General features: G+C 49.5%; 1 protein-coding gene and 1 pseudogene across 1 annotated transcript in view; one reads left to right on the plus strand and one right to left on the minus strand.

The window, feature by feature from the left end:
• Positions 1-1,092: 1,092 nt before the first annotated feature.
• The window catches only part of LOC142917905 (protocadherin Fat 1-like), a 46,028-nt gene continuing 33,010 nt past the window's right edge, over positions 1,093-14,110 (plus strand). The window contains exon 1 of the mRNA XM_076062247.1: positions 1,093-1,209. The gene's annotated coding sequence lies outside the window, so the exon portion shown is untranslated. The remainder of the gene's footprint in view (positions 1,210-14,110) is intronic.
• LOC142917906 (selenoprotein W pseudogene) lies at positions 8,018-8,338 on the minus strand (annotated as a pseudogene).

The following is a 14,110-nucleotide window of genomic DNA, read 5'->3' on the forward strand; positions in this document are numbered from 1 at the left end:
TGGGCCACAAGGGCTGTTAGAGAGGCACCGATGGAAGCTCCCACACCCGTCCGCCTTTGTCTTCCCAACTGCGGATATTAAAAAAAAAGTTTTTTTTTTACTCCACCCGCACTGAAGGCCAAGGGGCGCTCTATGGGACTCACAGAACCGGTTCCGACACCATTCGCCACTGATGACAGCCGTGGTCAGTAATGGAACTGCTCTTAGTAGAAGCTGCTGCTGGGTTCGTGGAGCGTAGATGCGCTAACCACTGCGCTACCGCTCCCCGTACACACACACACATATATAAAACTACACGCGTGTCTATTCGTACTTCATGTGTACATGACGTTATCATCATGCACACTCGACGTGGTCAATCCACTGCTGGATGAAGTCTCCGTGGGCTCCATGCTACAGCCATATCCCACCATCCTGCCAAGCGACACACACACACAAATATAATAATTATTATTTTTTTACTTAAAACTTTCGTCAATGCCGACATTCGTAATTCTGGGTTGTTTCGGTAAAGTCACGTAGAAGGAAAATACAAAATAAGTTTGAAATTAAAAATAATAAATTTAAAATAATAAAAGCTGTTCCTTTAGGTCATTCGGTAAAGTCACGTATAAAGGTTTAAAGGAAATAACAAAAAAAAGTTGTAAGTCTAAAATTGTATTTCTTACACTTGGCCAAAAGAATGGGGGAGGGGGGTATCGCGTGATTTCAAGAGGACATTTGGAAACCATATAAAGTAACACAGACGGTCGCGGTCTGTGTTGCTTTATATGGTTTCCAAATTTTTCTAAAACCTGTTTGATTTAGTGTGCTCCTCTGTGTATATATCTGCAGTTATGTGTTTCCTCTCTCTCTTAAATTTAGCTCTTCTGTACCTGATGATTGCTTTTGTTGCAATCGAAACGTCGTATGCTATTATGTAATTTTATTATTTCTTATGCCTACGTGACTCTACTGAATGTTATTAATTAGGAACGGGGGCGTGACCAAGGGCGGAGCCTGAAAAGGGGGCGTGGCCAATGGATGGTCCTGGAAAGGGGCATAGTCAAGGGGCGGGGCCTAAGGAGGGGCGTGACCAAAGGGCCACGCCCACGAAGGCCGAGTCCCAGGAGCGATGGCGTCTGTTCGCCGTCTCTGAGAAGGATTCCGCCGGCTCCGACCGCGGCTCCTCGGCGTCGGCCTCTTCGGTCTCCGCTCTTTGCGCAGCAGGTAGAGTGTCACGACGAGGAGCTGTCCTCGTCACCATTGCATCGTCATCCCCGTGGAGTGTGTGTGTCTCGTTACCCGTGGTGGTCACCACACACACGCGGCACGCAGTAGTGAGCTGCTAGATGCCAGCCAAGAGCAGCACAAAGTGGAGCCCTCTCTCTCTCCATCTCTCTCTCTCCCTCTCTCTCTCGCCCTCTCTCTCCCTCTCTCTCTTTTTTTACGATCAGAAGAAACAAGGAGATGCTCGGTGTAGTCGGCTCTTTGCTCCGTTCATCATTTCGGTTTTTTTGTGTTTTTTTAATGCTTTGCTTTATATAAACCACCCCCCTTTTAAGTGAAAGACCCAAAAAAAATGTCTTTCCCCTTCCCTCTCTCTCTCTCTCCCTCTCTCTCTCCCTCTCTATCTCCCTCTCTCGCTCTCTCTCCCTCTCTCTCGCTCTCTCTCTCTCCCCCTCTTTCTCTCTCTCCCTCTCGCTCTCTCTCCCTCTCTCTCGCTCTCTCTCTCGCTCTCTCTCCCTCTCTCTTTTTTTACGATCAGAAGAAGCAAGAAGATGCTCAGTGTAGTCGACACTTTGCTCCGTTCATCATTTCGTTTTTTTTAATCTTTGCTTTTTGTAACCCCCCCCCCCTTTTAAGTGAAAGACCCAATTTTTTTACTTTTTTTCCCCTTCCCTCTCTCTCTACCCCCTCTCTGCCCCCCCCCCTCTCTCTCTACCCCCCTCTCTGCCTCTCCTCTCTCTCTACCCCCTCTCCGCCCCCCCCCCCTCTCTCTCTGCCCCCTCTCTTCCTACTCCATTTGGCTCTCTATCGCTCTCTATTTTCTTTATAACTACGACAAGTGCTGCACCTGCACGCAGCCCTTCCCACAGTCAAACGGCCTCCGACGGGTAGCTCAGATCTGCATGCAGAGCTCTCCGTCATCTGCCACCGAGCACACGGCCTCCTCCAGCGCCCACTGCTCCTTGAAGGCCGGCACGGCGTGGGTCAGCCGGGCGTGGCGGAACTCCAGCCACACCCTGGCTCCGACTAGAGCGCGGAAGATGCCCAGGCTGCTGGCCGGACGTTGCCCCTCCAGGGCCACCTTCCTCGCCCTGTATATGGCGAGCTTGGCGTAGCCGAAGAGCACGTTGACCAGCCCCTGAAGATGTTGGGGTCCGTCGCCCTTCGGGTATCCAAAGATGAGGACCATCGGGGAGAAGTGGAGGCTGAACCTTAGGAGGATGTTTCTCAGGACCTTGAACAGCGAGTCCAGGCTCTTGCACTCCACGTATTGGTGCGCCACCGTCTCCACTTTACCGCAGAACCGGCACTCCGGGGACGTGTCGGTGAAGCGCGCCAGGAAGACGTTGGTGGTGACGGTGCCGTGGGCGATGCTCCAGCTGAGGTCGCCGATGCGGTTGTGCGTCGGTCTGCAGTAGAGTTGCCTCCAGCGAGGCCTCTCCGGAGAGACGCAGGGCAGGGCTTTACTCCAGGCATGGTCCTTGTGGCTCCTCAGGGTGTCCTGTTGGTGGAACCGGACCATGTAGGAGTAGAGCACCTTCCTCTTTACATTTGCGAAGGCCACCTCCGGTAGGTCTTCTAGCCGGCACAGGTTGTGATCCGCCTTCGTTTGTCGGCATTGGCGATGCAGTGGCACGACTGAGAGCTCCGGTGGAGGGGGATCGAGAGGGGCCTCGTCATCCCCAACGCCGATGGGGGGCGTTCTCCCCGCTGCCGCTGAGAAGGCCCCTTTGGCTTCGGCCAGGATCCAGACAACCACCCGGAGCGACTGCAGCCCTGTCTTTGCGGCCACGTCTGCTGGTCCGAACCACCGGCCCCTTGTTTCAGGCTCCACAAGATCTCCCATCCTGGTGAGCCGCGCGTTGGCGAGGCGCCTCTCTATGCCAGGGGTGGTGGTGGTGGATGGCAGCTTTGTCTGTGGGTTCCTGAGGATCGGTTCGAAGACCAGATCCTCGGCCGATTGCAGTTGGTTCAGCCTCCTGACGGCGAGGGAGCTCCATGTCTGCAGGATGCTTCTGTAGAAGGGTGGCAGCTGTCCCAGTGGGAGGCCCTGCAGGTCCATGTAGAATAGTTACTTGGAGCACTGCAGACCCCCCAGCTGTTTCAGGAGGAAGGAGGCCGTGACGCTCCAGGCGGGTGCAGGGGCGGCGTGCAGGAACTTTTGCGCTGCCTGCAGTCGGAAGGTGGCCAGCTGACTCCGCACGCACACCAGCCCATGACCGCCCTCGTCCAGTGGCAGGGCCAGGACCCCAGCCGCGACCCGGTGTCCTCCACCCGACCAGAAGAAGTCGAGGACTCGCTTCTGAAGTGCGTTGACGAGGCTCATGGGGGGGTGCAGGGAGAAGAGTCGGTGCCACAGCATGGACGTCACCAGCTGGTTCACCACCAACGTCTTTGTCCTGAAGGTGAGGAACTTGCACAGGCGACTCCAGGTGGCCAGCAGCTCCTTCACCTTCTCCAGCTCGACCCAGTTCCTCTGCGGTGGTTCCTCCTCTGGTCCGAGGAACACCCCCAGGTGGTGCAGCGATGTTGTGCTCCAATTGATGGCTTTTGCCTTCTCGGGACACTCGGTCATGTCCCACGCTCCAACCAGCAGGCCGCTGCACTTTTGCCAGTTCATCTTTGATGAGGAGGCTTTCGAAAAGACCTCCTGGCACTCATGCAGCAGGGCGACATGAGCCAGGGAGCGCAGGATGAGGAGGACGTTGTTGGCGTATACCGTCAGGACCAACTTGACGCTTGGTTCCCTCAGCACCAGGCCGCTGAGTCTCCGCCTTATGAGATTCAGGAAAGGCTCTAATGCCAGGGCATAAAGTTGGCCCGACAATGGGCATCCGTGTCTCATTCCTCGCTCGAATTTGACCGGGGCAGTGAGGGCGCCGTTGATCTTGATCATGCACTCCGCCTTGGTGTAGAGTAGGCGGATCGTTCGGACAAAGGCATCCCCAAAACCCAAGGTCTTGAGGGTTCCCAGCAGGTACTTGTGGTCCACTCTGTCAAAAGCCTTTTCCTGGTCAAGAGCAAGAAACGCAATTGGGATGCCCAACCTCTGGGACACCGCGATGAGGTCCCTGACCAGGAAGATGCCGTCGTGGATGGTTCGTCTGGGGATGGTGTAGGACTGGTCCCCGTGTACGACTTGTGCAATCACCCCTTTCAGTCGCAGGGAGAGAGCCTTCGTCAATATTTTGTAGTCTGTGTTCAGGAGGGAGACCGGACGCCAGTTTTGTAGGTGCCTCAGGTCTCCGTTCTTGGGAAGCAGAGTGAGCACCGCCCTCCTCCAAGACTGAGGCATCACCCCAGTGACTGAGGCTTCCTCCAGCACCTCTCTGTAGTCCTCCCGCAGGGATGGCCAAAAAGCGGCGTAAAATTCCCCTGTTAGGCCGTCTAACCCTGGGGATTTATTTGGGGCCAGTCCTCTTACAGCTGCGTCAAGGTCAGTCCTGGTGAGCTTTTGCTCTAGCAGCTCTTTCCCGTCTTCCCCCAGGGTGGGTAGACCACTCCATGCCTCCGCCTGGGCCGGTTCTGATGTTTCTTCAGGGGAGAACAGGCTGCCATAGAAGTCTCTGATGATGGTCGACTTCTGCTGGAGTTCGTGCACCAGGACACCGTCACCATCAAAGAGGAACTCCATGGATTTGCGTCTCCCATTCTGCCTCCCGAGGGAGTAGAAAAGTGGGGATCCCGTGTCGAGGTCCGTGATGAGCTTCACCCGGGATCGCACAAACGCTCCCCTCGTCTGCTCCTCATGTAGCCCTTTGAGACGCTCCCTATTCTCCTCGTATTCTTGGAGAAGAGCAGGGTCGCTGTCCTCGGCGAGGCGACCCTCCAAATTGAGGACTCGGGCTTCCATGTCGGTGATGTCCGCGTTCTTCAGTCTGGTGCTCCCCCAGGTGTATTGTTGGCACAACAGCCTGGTGTGCACTTTGCCCATATCTCTCTCTCTCTCTCTCCCTCCCCCTCTCTCTCTCTCTCTCTCCCTCTCTCTCTCCCTCTCTCTCTCCCTCTCTCTCTCTCTTTCCCTCTCCTTTTTTTAGAATTCGGTGTTTGATGGTCTGCAACCTTTTATACATCTTTAAATGAAAATAACTGAAAGTTACAATCTCCTGTATACATTGGCAAGGTTTGTTATTCGAAAAACACGACTTGCACGAAATGCTATTTTTTTTTTACTCGCGGCTCGTAACTGTAAAGTAAATTGTGACAAGCAATTTGGCAGTAGACTCGCAACGATTGAGGGTTGAGTCTTCTCCATGTAGAATTATTCAGCGGGAAAGTCTGTCAAGTACTTCTTTAGCTCGTCAGCCCAATGGTTTGTCCATCAGAATTTTCTCGAGGGCGTCGTTCACGACGGACGCGTTCCCTGGTGATGGCTCTCGTCACGACCGCGAGCTTCTCCAGGGACTCTGAGACCGAGGAGGACGCATTCCCTTTAAGAGTGTGCCCCTAATCTCAGCTCGTTACCTGTATAAAAGACACCTGGGAGCCAGAAATCTTTCTGATTGAGAGGGGGTCAAATACTTATTTCCCTCATTAAAATGCAAATCAATTTATAACATTTTTAACATGCGTTATTCTGGAATTGTTTTGTTGTTATTCTGTCTCTCACTGTTCAAATAAACCTACCATTAAAATGATTGACTGCTCATTTCTTTGTCAGTGGGCAAACGTACAAAATCAGCAGGGGATCAAATACTTTTTTCCCTCACTGTACATAGGCGTTAAGACAAAATCCCTGCCGAGTACAGTGTAGCTTCACTGTAATACAGTAGGCGACACTGCTAATGTAAATGGCTCCGTTGTGATCAGGGGAACCAAGTGTGTGGGATTATTTTCAGCAGTGTGAAATGCACTGCACGACGACTCCACTGCAGCAGCATACTTGAAATTGGTTTTGGCTAATCAACGTTGATATAAATGGTGCAATGTATGCTCAATTAAAAAAAAGTGTTGTCAAATATCAGACTGGCCCAGTCCGGAATGGTTTTTGAAACTCGTGAATGTTTATATGTATTGAAGACTCTGAATGCATTGTGTTTACTGCCAATACCAATTAGGACATGTATGCATGCCATTACTACAAAACTTCATTAGTTTGGGACAATGATTAGCCAAAGTTAAACCCCTGCAACTCGTGTTTTCAATTATTTGCTTTTTCGAAGAAACAGTTAACAGTTAAGCCCAACAATTGAAACTATTAAAAAAACACATACTTTAGAACAGTAAACACAACAAAGTCTTGCTTCTGATTCAATGCATTCTATCAAGATCGCGGGTTTATTGAAGACCAATTTTCGAAGTAAAGTCTGCGCGGGAATTAAACGATACAATTGACAACATACCTACCCCCAAGTGAAATTTAAAATCAATAAAAAAAACACCAGCTTCTCCTCCCCAGTTGCAACAAAGTGATAGATGTGTATGCAGAGGAGACGGTTGACAAGAGTTTAACTCGTTGGTGGTTTGTTCATCGTGGCAGGGCGCTGAGAGCCATCTCCTTCATCCGGCGCCGGCTCACGGTGAAACGACCACGAGTCCTGTTAAAGCTGTCACCATAGGGGGTCACAAAAACAAGTTTTCAAGTTTCAAGTTTTTCAAGTTCCATTTATTAGGTATAGCCCTGTGAGCCATGCGGCTCTTAAGTCGGGTGCAACCGCAAACACACAAAATATGAATCTACATCGCAGAAAACTATTACACCACAACCAGACCAAAATAAAGCTACAAAAACAATGTAACTACAGTCATCATAGGAACTGTGATTTAAAATTTAACAATAAACGACATACATAACACGTACGACAAAAACCTGCAGCCATAGCTGGCAGCACGACACTCCCAGTGTATGATGTGTGAGTGAGTCAGCAGCAGCGTGAGTGAGTGTATGATGTGCGAGTCAGCGTATGATGATTGAGTCAGTATTAGCTTTTTTTTTAGGATCCAGAACTAATTTATATTTGTCCAGGAAAAGCCTGGCTGGGTCTCAAGCTAAACGATGCACATTCGCGAACAACGAAACCTCCCATTAGCAATGTATGAAACAAACCCATTTTTTATGACGATTAAGGCACTGGAGAGCAAGAGGAGGCAGTGGTTAAAACAAAAATCTAGATTTTTAAAAAAAGATTTATGGAGCTGTTAATCAGAACAAAGGATGTGTTTGCATTTTAGTCAGAGTTAACTTTAAAAAAGAGCAAATGAGACGTGGAAACCAAGTACATTTGTTGGTAATGATTAATAATTTGGATATATATAAACTCCCAGAAAACAAATTGTACGTGCTAATGTAAGATATTATTTTCATGTAATAATATTCACTGAAAAGTTACATTTGCTCTTGTGCCAGTTTAACTAAAGCTTTGTATACAGCAGTGGACTATTTAACACATGCTGACTGATTTCTTACTATAAATGTGCTAGCTTTGAATCATACATTATTTTAACATCAATACATTTCTTTAGAACTAGCGACACAGACAAGCCTTTACCTCTGTTAAGAAGCAAAGCATGTTTTGATTTTAAGCCTTAGTGACTGCAGGGATTCATATTCTTGGTTCTTTCGGTAAAGTAGAAGGGAAACAATAAAATAATAAAAATATAAAACAATAAAATGATCACGACGTTTCGACTGCAACACAAGCAATCATCATCAGGTGTTTTCACAAGTCGAAAACGTCGTGAGAAAACACCTGATGATGATTGCTTGTGTTGCAGTCGAAAACGTCGTGAGAATTGTATTGTTTTATATTTGTATTCTTTTATTGTTTCCCTTCTACGTGGTGACTTTACCGAAAGAACCAAGAATATGCAAAGCATGCTTCTGCTTCAACACATTCTGGCTACTTCTTTTCGAGGGCTTTCTCCACTCCACTGAAGAAGATCTTTTGTAGCTTCTCATCCGAGTCTACAAACCCATCGCCGTTGGCCTTGGAGTGGAGAAGTTTCCCTCCCACAATCTGCACCTCCTGGAAGACAGTCTGTGTCGGGGTCCCCTCACCAGTTATCTCTCCAGGGAACTCGGTTGCAAGTTCATCCTTGAGGTGGTGAAACCGACTTCGGTACCCTCAGGCGCCAACAATAAACGATGTGTATTTTGAGCGGCATAGCTGCTGTAGAGGTGGTTGAGGCCGAAACGCCTGTTCTGCACCGTCACTGAAACCGCGTCTTATCTCCCTCGCTCTCTCCCTCTACCCTCTCTACTACCACCACTATCACTACTACTACCACCACTATCACTACTACTACCACCACTATTACTACCACTACTACCGCCACTATTACCACTACTACTACCACCACTATTACTACTACCACTAACTACCACTACTACTGCCACCACTCTTACTACCACTACTACCACCACTATTACCACTACTACTACCACCACTAACTATTACTACTACCACCACTATTACTACTACCACTACTACCACCACTAACTACCACTACTACTGCCACCACTCTTAATACCACTACTACCACCACTATTACCACTACTACTACCACCACTAACTACTATTACCACCACCACTATTACTACCACCACTAACTACCACTCTTACTACCACTACTACCACCACTATTACTATTACTGCTACCACCACTAACTACTACTACCACTACTTCCACCACTAACTACTACCACCACTCGTACTACCACTACTATTACTGTCACTACTACCACTACTATCACTCACTGTTTGCTGCTTCTGTCAGCAGCGAAGTGCCACATCAGCTGATATCGTCCGACAGCGAGTAATGTGGTGTAAAATAATGTAGTATTTAAGTAAACATGAATTGTTAAGTGAAAAATGTGAAGTTTAAGTTAGTGTAATTTGGTGTTTAAGTTCTAATTTAGTGATAAAGTGAACAGTATGTGCATTGAGCCTCCCTCCACAACCTCTGTCACGTACCAAATGGAACCTACCAAATCCTCCTTCACCTGCAGTGCTGGTTACTACAGGACGTGTGGGGGGCCTTCAAGACGTGTGGGGGGGCCTACGAGACGTGTGGGGGGGGGCCTACGAGACGTGTGGGGGGGCCTACAGAGAGCCGCTGTGCCGCTACGACGCCCTCACGCTGCACGACGGCGGCACGGCGGCGGCGCCGCGGCTGGCGCGCTACTGCGGCGCGGCGCCGCCCGGCAGCGTGCACTCGACGGGGCCCGCGCTGCTGCTGCGAATGCAGCAGCAGCGCGGGCCCGCGCAGCCCGCAAGATGGCCACCTGAGGCGCGCGCGGCCAGCAGCGGCTGGCGAGGCCGTTTGTGAGGGGGCCGAGGGAGCCGACGGAGGGGGCCGACGGAGCCGGGGGGGCCGGGGGGGGCCGACGGAGCCAGGGGGGGCCGACTGAGTCGGGAGGGGGCGACGGAGCTGGGGGGGGGGGGGCGACGGAGCCAGGGGGGGGCAACGGAGTCGGGGGGGGGTGACGGAGCTGGGGGGGGCCAACGGAACCAGGGGGGGGGCGACGGAGTCGGGGGGGGGGGCCGACGGAGCCAGGGGGGGGCCGACGGAGCTGGGGGGGGGGGCGACAGAGCCAGGGGGTGGCCGACGGAGGGGGGGGGCGGGGCCGACGGAGCCAGGGGGGGGCCGACGGAGGTGGGGGCGGGGCCGACGGTGTCGGGGGGGGCGACGGAGCCGGGGGGGGCGACGGAGCCGGGGGGGGGGGCCGACGGAGTTGGGGGGGGGCCGACGGAGCCAGCGGGGGGGCGATGGAGCCGGGGGGGGGGGCGACGGAGCTGGGGGGGGCCGACGGAGTCAGGGGGGGGCGGGGCGACGGCGCAAGCAGAGGGAGCCGACACTGACTTCTCACACCATGCACTGACTCACTCACACACCATACACTGACTCACTCACACATCATGCACTGACTCACTCACACACCATACACTGACTCACTCACACCATGCACTGACTCACTCACACACCATACACTGACTCACTCACACCATGCACTGACTCACTCACACACCATACACTGACTCACTCACACATCATACACTGACTCACTCTCACATCATACACTGACTCACTCACACCATGCACTGACTCACTCACACCATGCACTGACTCACTCACACATCATACACTGACTCACTCTCACATCATACACTGACTCACTCACACCATGCACTGACTCACTCACACCATGCACTGACTCACTCACACATCATACACTGACTCACTCACACACCATGCACTGACTCACTCACACCATGCACTGACTCACTCACACATCATACACTGACTCGCTCACACATCATACACTGACTCACTCACACATCATACACTGACTCACTCACACCATGCACTGACTCACTCACACCATGCACTGACTTTCTCACACATCATACACTGACTCACTCACACCATGCACTGACTTTGTCACACATCATACACTGACTCACTCACACATCATACACTGACTCACTCACACATTATGCACTGACTCGCTCATCATGCGCTTACTCACTCACACATCATATACTCGCACAACCACTGACCCATTCACTCATCATACACAGGTTCACTCATTGTTTGCTGGCTCACTCGCTCATCATACACTGACTCATCATGCGCTGACTAACACATCGTGCGCTGACTCACACATCATTCACTCACACTGCCACTGGCTCGCTCACACATCATACACTCGCTCACACATCATTCACTGACTCACTCTTCATATGCTGACTCGCACATCATACGCTGACTCGCACATCATACACTCACTCACACTGCCACTGACTCGCTCACACATCATACACTCGCTCACACATCATTCACTAACTCACTCTTCATACGCTGACTCGCACATCATACACTCACTCACTCTGCTGCTGACTCACACATCATACACTGGGAGTGTCGTGCTGCCAGCTATGGCTGCAGTTTTTTTGCCGTACGTGTTATGTATATCGTTTATTGTTCAATTTAAATTCACAGTTCCTATGATTACTGTTGTTACATTGTTTTTACAGCTTTATTTTGGTGATTCGAAAACATATGGTTAATCTAAATTGTCTTATGGTTGTTGTTGTTGGCTTGCACCACATTGATTTAACACACAGCGTTTTAATAAGTTTTTTTGTGTAGAATATTTGCTGGTTTATTCCAGGATGTTTCTGTTGCGCGTCGTCGCTTTGGGATGTTCTGTGTTCAAATTTTGTTTGTTGCGGTTGCACCCGACTTAAGAGCCACATGGCTCACAGGGCTATACCTAATAAATGAAACTTGAAACTACCACTATTACTATTACAACTACCACTACTACCACCACTACTACCACCACTATTACTACCACTACTATGATCACCACTATTACTACCACTACTATGATCACCACTACCACCACTATTACTACCACCACTACTATCACCACTAACTACCACTACTACCACCATTATTACTATCACCATGACTACCACTACTACTACCGCTACTGCCACTGCTACTACACTCTATAATAATGTGTAGTGTACTCTATACACGACTGTGCACAATTCTGAGTCACTTATAACTGCTTTGCCGTTACTTATTGCCAATTATGGACTGGGACTAATATCCTATCATCTCATAGAGTCCCTGGCACGTAATAATAAAAATTAAATTAAATTTGGAAAAATGTGTAATTATCCGAAATTATGTAATTTGATGTAATTATGTGCATAAATTATGCTAATTGGAGAATCGTATAAATGTATGCGAGTATGCTAATGTGGGCAGTTATGATAATTGGGCTTTGCTTTGTTGCTCAGGGTCGTATCATCAATCGGGATCATAAAATGAATTGTATGAAGTTATGCAGGTGTGCTGTAAGTATGCTAGATTAAGCTCGGCTTCGTTGTCTATGTTTGTATTATCAATCAGTATAATACGATTATTCTTGCTTTAACATTTGCTGATTATGTATTAGTGTGTATGTCAGGTCTCCAAATTCAAATCTCACCGCAGGATACAGTTATTAAGATTATTACGCATGAACTCAAGAAAGAAACACTCAAACACTTCTGTGTTTGCGAACTCTCATGCTTGGAATTACCCCCGGTACCATCGGGGAAATTTCCCTCAGTGAGCGGTACATTTAACCATCAATGGTTGCGTTGTTTCACTTTGGCAACCGCACATATGATTAATTCAACCACGTAACTCGAGCTTAGTTGGTGATAGGGAGAGTCTTTAAAACAGGCACGCAACGATATTTATACGAAAGGCAATAAAAGCAAATTATACCCCAAAGGCAAAAGTATACGTCAATAGATTCATCGGCAAGATTATATAATTAACTAAATGTCTTGGAATAAGGGTATGCGACGGGGTGCGTGCCCTCCTACGGGAGATTCTTATCTTTGGCTAAGCTTTAATTAATTCGTAGACAAGATTACATGCTAAAGAAATGGGTTTAACACGATGTTATCTCTGTGAGCGTGTAGATTCGTGACGAAGGTTTCAAAAGTTTAGTTTGTATCGATGAATCTATTGGTAATTTATGCGATTAGAAGTAAATTCTTATCACTCGCTGAGCCGCGGATGCCTTCACGGCCAGCTGATGGTTCATGCACTTTTATAATTAGTCTTCTTATTGTGTGGGTGCGTTGGATTGTCTCTTTGGTAAATTATTGTGTGAGCAGACGCCGGGTGCGTCGTGGGTTTGTGAGGGTGGGGGAGGGTATACGAACGACGGCTGGTTCCCTATCTCTTGTCTTGGTTCCCAGCTGGTGCTGGTCGGTGTGCGTGTGGGTCGAACCCACTGCGCGCTCGCTGGCGCTGACACTCTTACTCACGGGCGGCTGGTCAGGCTCTTTCCCCTGCTGGATGAGCCAAGTTGGCACAATGCTTGGCAGCTGGCACCCTTGCTTGGTGGCGCTGGTGGCGCTGCTGCGTGCTCTTGCTCCGTCTCTCTCTGGCGGTGCCGATTGCTCGTGCAGATGGTTTTCTACAAGGCTGGCTTGGCCGATGCTTGACCCTCTCCGCCCTTTTCTAGAGGTTGATTGCTTGACGCTGAGAATAACTTTCAGCGATACTCTGTCGGTCCATGCCGAACTCGGCACAGAGCATCACCTCGCCCCTCTTCTCTGCGATGCACCACACGCATTGTTGCTCTCGAGGCCATGACCCGGAGCTGGCTTGCTGTCCTCTTCCGAGCTGCTGTGTGTCTTCTTGTCGAGCTGATGGTCGCCGTCTTCTGCCGCTGGTAGCTGCGATAGTGATGCATGGCCCGTGTCTCTCTTTTTATGCCAAAATTTCTTTCTCTGCTCGCCTTCTTCACAAAGGACCGGAACTTCCTTTGATCTCGCTCTGTGTTGTGGTGGGGGGGGGGGTGTCAGTGTGTCCGTGTGTGTGTGTGTCATTTATTAAGCCATCTGTGTCTCTCCCCAAGCCATCTTTTCATCCGTGGAACACAGATGCCCCCCTGCAATAAAAGAGTAATTTCCCTCGCTCTGGGCGTTACATTCCTTGCTATCCCGTGCTGCGGGAAGACAAAGAAGGTTGGGAGGCTCTTTTCCTATGGGATACAGTTTATCTTGGTTGTGTAAGTTTTACCTATTTCGCCTCATCTCTTCCGGATAACCCTCGGTTCAATACTGCATAATGATTATTTGGTTTGTTTCCCAAGATTTGTGATTTAACATTATCATCACGTATTTCTCAGGGTAAATTTTTTCTCCACCGTCTGTATCCTGGGTTTGTGCTGTTTGTTCTCGAGTTATTGTTAGTATCTGATATCCCCAGGATAGAGGATTCGTTTTGGCTTAGGAATAACCCTGACTGCTAGAATTATTCTTGATGCTTCGGTCAGGTGTAGAAAATTATTAAAGGTGAAAATAACATTAGTATTGAATTAATAAATGAGTAATGATCCACTGATGTAGATTGTGGCTTGGTTTTTAATTGGAGTGAGTGT

This window comes from Petromyzon marinus, unplaced genomic scaffold (assembly GCF_048934315.1).
Source record: "Petromyzon marinus isolate PM22_M1 ecotype Great Lakes invasive population unplaced genomic scaffold, UKy_Petmar_22M1.pri1.0 PM_G_Scaffold_55, whole genome shotgun sequence".
Classification (NCBI taxonomy): domain Eukaryota; kingdom Metazoa; phylum Chordata; class Hyperoartia; order Petromyzontiformes; family Petromyzontidae; genus Petromyzon; species Petromyzon marinus.